Source organism: Echinops telfairi, unplaced genomic scaffold (assembly GCF_000313985.2).
Source record: "Echinops telfairi isolate 266 unplaced genomic scaffold, ASM31398v2 ScPeMD7_7469;HRSCAF=8507_0, whole genome shotgun sequence".
NCBI classification, from domain to species: Eukaryota; Metazoa; Chordata; class Mammalia; order Afrosoricida; family Tenrecidae; genus Echinops; species Echinops telfairi.
This window is the reverse complement of record NW_022111372.1, coordinates 97,026,348-97,030,968: the sequence shown is the minus strand read 5'-3', so window position 1 is coordinate 97,030,968 and position 4,621 is coordinate 97,026,348. Positions and strand designations below refer to the sequence as shown.

The following is a 4,621-nucleotide window of genomic DNA, read 5'->3' as shown; positions in this document are numbered from 1 at the left end:
CATGATAAATGGAGAAAAAATTGTCAAGAATTTCATGCTGCTTGGATTCACAATCAATGCTCATAGAAGCAGCAGTCAAGAGATGAAAAGTTGTATTGCATTAGGTAAATCTGCTGCACAAGACTTCTTTTTGTTTTTGGTTTTGGTTTTTTTGTTTTTGTTTTTTCCAAACCATTTTATTAGGAGCTAATCCACACATCATACTATACCATAATTCAAGCATATCAAGTAGGGTTGTACAATCACGACCATAATCAGTTTCAAAACAGTTTCTTCCTTCTTGAACTCCTTGATATCAGCTCCCCCTTGGCCCCTCCCCCACCCCCATTTCCTCCACTGCGCCCTCCAGGAACCCTCATTCCAGTTATTGTCTCTCTATGTAGACTCATATATCCTGGATTTCAGATACCAAAAACCATAGAGAACCATATAGCAGGGAGTCAAGAAGGCTACCAAAAGTGACAAAATACAACCGAGACAAACCTTGGTATGAAACAAAACAAAACCCAGAAAATATTTAAAACCAGATAAGCACAAAGTGTATAAAAGGAGAGAGATCATGTGTGCACAAGACTTCTTTAAAGTGTTGAAAAGCAGGATGGTTACTTTGAGGACTAAGGTGCTCCTGACACAAGCAATGATATTTTCAATTGCCTTGTGTTCATGTAAAAGTTAGACGTTGAATAAGGAAGATCAAAGAAGAATTGATGCATTGTGATGTTGGCAAAGAATACTGAAAGGACTATGGGCTGCCAAAAGGACAAGCAAATCTGTCTTGAAAGAAGTACAGCCAGAAAAAAAATTTTTTTAAATAATAATAAAGATAAATTTTTTAAAAAAGAAAGAAGTACAGCCAGAATATCTGTGGTAGTCACCTAATCTGGTGTCAATTTAAGGATTAAGCGTGTAGGAGTGGAGTCTAGGCTGTCAATCTGGAGATAGCCAATGAGACTTCTGTGGGCATGGCGTTCTCCTGAGAATGCTGGGAAATCTGGTACTTCCTCTTTGGATGTGGGAGACAGCTCTCTCTCTCTCTGCTACTCCCTGGGAGACATTGCAGAAGACAAGTCATATGGATGCAACCAGACCTCGGAAGCCAGAGAAGCCACAGAGAGATGCCTGCCAGCGCTGAGATGATTCCAATGACACTAGATCCAAAGACTTTCTACCCACTGGCCTGTGATCTTCTGCATTCTGCTTTATTGTATGTGTTTCATTGATCTGGAGAGGACTATATAGATTGATATCAGAAATATGGGCTAATATCGGACTTATGGACTTGATCTGGACTGGGATGGGATGTTTTCTTAAGGTTCAATTCCTCTTTATAGAAAACTCTTTCTTATACACATGTGTGTCCATGGATTTGTTTCTCTAGTCTACCCGGACTAACACAATATCTTTAGAGGCAAAGATGGTGAAACTTCATCTCACATTCTTTGGACATGTTGTCAGAAGAGACTGGTCCCAGGAGAAGGACATCAAGCTTGGTAAAATGGAGAGAAAACAAAACAGAGGAAGGCTCTGGATGAGATGGATTGGCACCATGGCTGCAACAATGGGCTCAAACATAAGAGCAATTATGTGGATGACACAAGACTGGGCAGTATTTTGTTCTGTTGTACAGAGTTGCTGTGAGTCTGGACTGACTCGACGGCACTAACAACAACAACAACAACAACAACTGTGGTCAGTAATGAATGCAGAAGAATTCTCTCGGGAATACACTGGTTTTCGTTATCCTTAGGATGCTTTCGAAAGAAGCAGTCAAAACTGTGGCTTCCAAGGGGATATGCTGGGCCAATTAAATTCAAGCCAGGCCACTTCAGAAGAAAATCACAATTTGGGGGGGGGGGGCCCTAAAGGGGTAATCTTGAGAGATTCTCTTGAAGGATAATTATGAAGTTTTGTTTCAAAGAAGTTTTAAGAAAATTGAAAACTGTATTGGTGAGAAAAAGGTCAAGAAATTTGCACCGAGGAATTTTTTTCTGTCACAATAAATACCTTTGTAAAAAAAAAAAAATGAGTGGGGAAGGCATATGACCTCCTCTAATCCTGGTGGCATAGTGGTTTGCACGTTGTGCTACTAAGCACACGGTCAGGAGATAGAAACCACCAGTCACCCTGCAGAAGAAAGAGGAAGCTATCTACTCTTGTAAAGAGTTACAGTCTCAGAAGCCTACACGGGCAGCTCTCCCCTGTCCTACAGGGCTGTTATGAGTCAGCGTCAACCTGATGGCAGTGAGGTGGAGTTTCGTTTTAACTTCATGAGAGAAAGAAACGCACCATCATCATCAACTGCTCAAGATCAATACCTCTGAGACTGAGACCAGTCATGTCTCCACCCTCAAGCCTTACAAATTCTGACACTAGCTGTCTCCCCTCCCCTGCCCCCCCACCCCTACCCCACCTCCCCACAGGACTCTCTACTTTTTCAGCTGGGATTGATAATTCATTACAATGGCCACACAGAACTCGCATACCATACACATGATTATGAGGTTTATTAGGGAAGCTAACAGATTACAATACAGCATCAGGAATGCTCAGGACACAGTTCTTCCAGTCAAGACCACCTCTACTCTATGGTGCCTACAGACAGGTTTCTCTTTGGTCCTTGGCCGCTCAGTTACATGGGCTCTTGACCTCTACCCTACTCGGGCAATGTTACAAAGCTCTTTCATTGCTGCTGATAAATGTCACACGGGCACTCCACTCCACACCACTCCGCTCCATGCCACGAGAAGCCTCCACTTGCGGATGCTTAGTTCTAGGTCCCACGTGTCAGTCAATCCAGTTTCCCAGTTAAGTGTCTGGAGGCACTCTACTCCAGCAAGCAAGCCTCCTGCCAAGAGGCATTCTGCTTCATTGACTTGTTCCCTAGACCAGAAAGTGCACCCTCTGTCTCACGCTCTGGTTTTGTGCTTACTGCTCCTCTGCCACTTCCTCCTGCTTCTCTGCTGTCACGAGTTTCTGCTCCTGCATGGAGGAAATTCAATATGAGGGTCTAAAGGATATGCTCTCCTCCTAGCTCTTCTTCCTTGATGGAATGAAATCTCCTTTCCTGCTTCTGAGAAAGCTCAGAAGATGACTCAAAGGATAGTCGGCAGAATGGCAACCAAAATTAATCAAAACAATCACTCACAACTGAATCAGATAATTTATCAGCACCTGCCCCCACCATCTCTTACCCAGATCTATTAGGAAAAAGCTGTTTGGTGGACACTACAAAGACCATGATTATAAGAGCTATATGAAATAATGAACTTTTCTGCAACCTGCTTATTCATCAAGGGTTGTCCTATGAGAATTCCATTGGGAAACTGCATCCCACTCATGCTACAGACCCGATCTTGCCTTTTCAGACTTTTTATTTCCTAAACACCAAGAACATTGAAAAGGAGCAGGTTTGAGGCTCATGAGGATACCAAAACTGCCCTTTAGACCTGATATCATCCAAAGAGGGCAGAATTCTTTTTGGAAGGATTGTTATTGTCAAATGCCATCTAATCAAATTCCACTCACGACAGAATGAACGTTGCCCAGTCCTGAGCCATACTCACAAAGGGCTGAACATTGGCTTACCCTTTTTTGTACTGTGATTCTGTATATTCCTTTCATTGTCTTGTTTCTTTTGGGGGGTGGGGGGCATGTTGTTTAAAACAAACTCTGGCTAGTCTTATTAAAGAAAAATCTTTCAGCATTTCTCTTTCACCTGTCTGTTCTGGCACACTTGTAATGCTATCAGAATCACCGGGGTCAAGGATGGCCAGTGTGACACACTGTGTAGCACCTGCCACACGCCATGCCCAGTTCCATGTTGCGGCCACTGTAGTGATGGATCCCGGATTGGGCCAACATACCATAATACTCAGCTTCCGATTTCCTCAAGGCTGGGCCGTTGTTGGCAAGTTTTGCTTTGCCTTGCCTGATCATCTTCAGGGTCTGCTTGCGGCCCAGCAAGTATTTTCCACTTTTCATAATGAGTTGGAACCTACAGTTGATCAACTCCAGTGACATTTGCATCTTCTTTGTGGCCACTATCTTCCTGTCTTAGGGTGGGATGACCCCCAACCTAAACCAGCGGACAAAACAGGAAGTTTAGGGTCCTGAGTCCAAACAGCAGCCTGCAATACTCTCCACACTGTTTAAGCCACGTCTGGTGGACCCTACTCACCAAGATCCTTCAATTTCCTTTTGATACTTCCTGCATCATTCAATATTTTGCCCATATAATCCTTAATATTTTAACTTGACTCTTGGGTTCTTTCTTCAGTTCTTCTAGCTTGAGATATGCTGAGTGTGTTCTTTTCTGTTGGTTTCCTAACTCTAAATCTTTATACATTTCGTGATGATATTTGTATTCTGGAGATAGCCTTTGAAACCTGTTCAGCTCTTTTACTTCACCATTTTATCCTTTTGCTTAGAAAAGTTTGAGAGAAATTTTCAGAATCTCTTCTCACATACACTTTGATCTTTTCTTTCTCTCCTGTCTTTTTTTTGTCTTTTAAAAATCATTTTATTAGGGGCTCATACAACTCTTATCACAATCCACACATACGTCAATTGTGTAAAGCACATTTGTACACTCATTACCCTCATCCTTCGCAAAACATTTGCT

General features: G+C 42.5%; 1 pseudogene; it reads right to left on the bottom strand.

The window, feature by feature from the left end:
* Window positions 1-2,925: 2,925 nt before the first annotated feature.
* Window positions 2,926-4,232, bottom strand: LOC115873545 (annotated as a pseudogene).
* Between the last annotated feature and the right edge of the window lie 389 nt (window positions 4,233-4,621).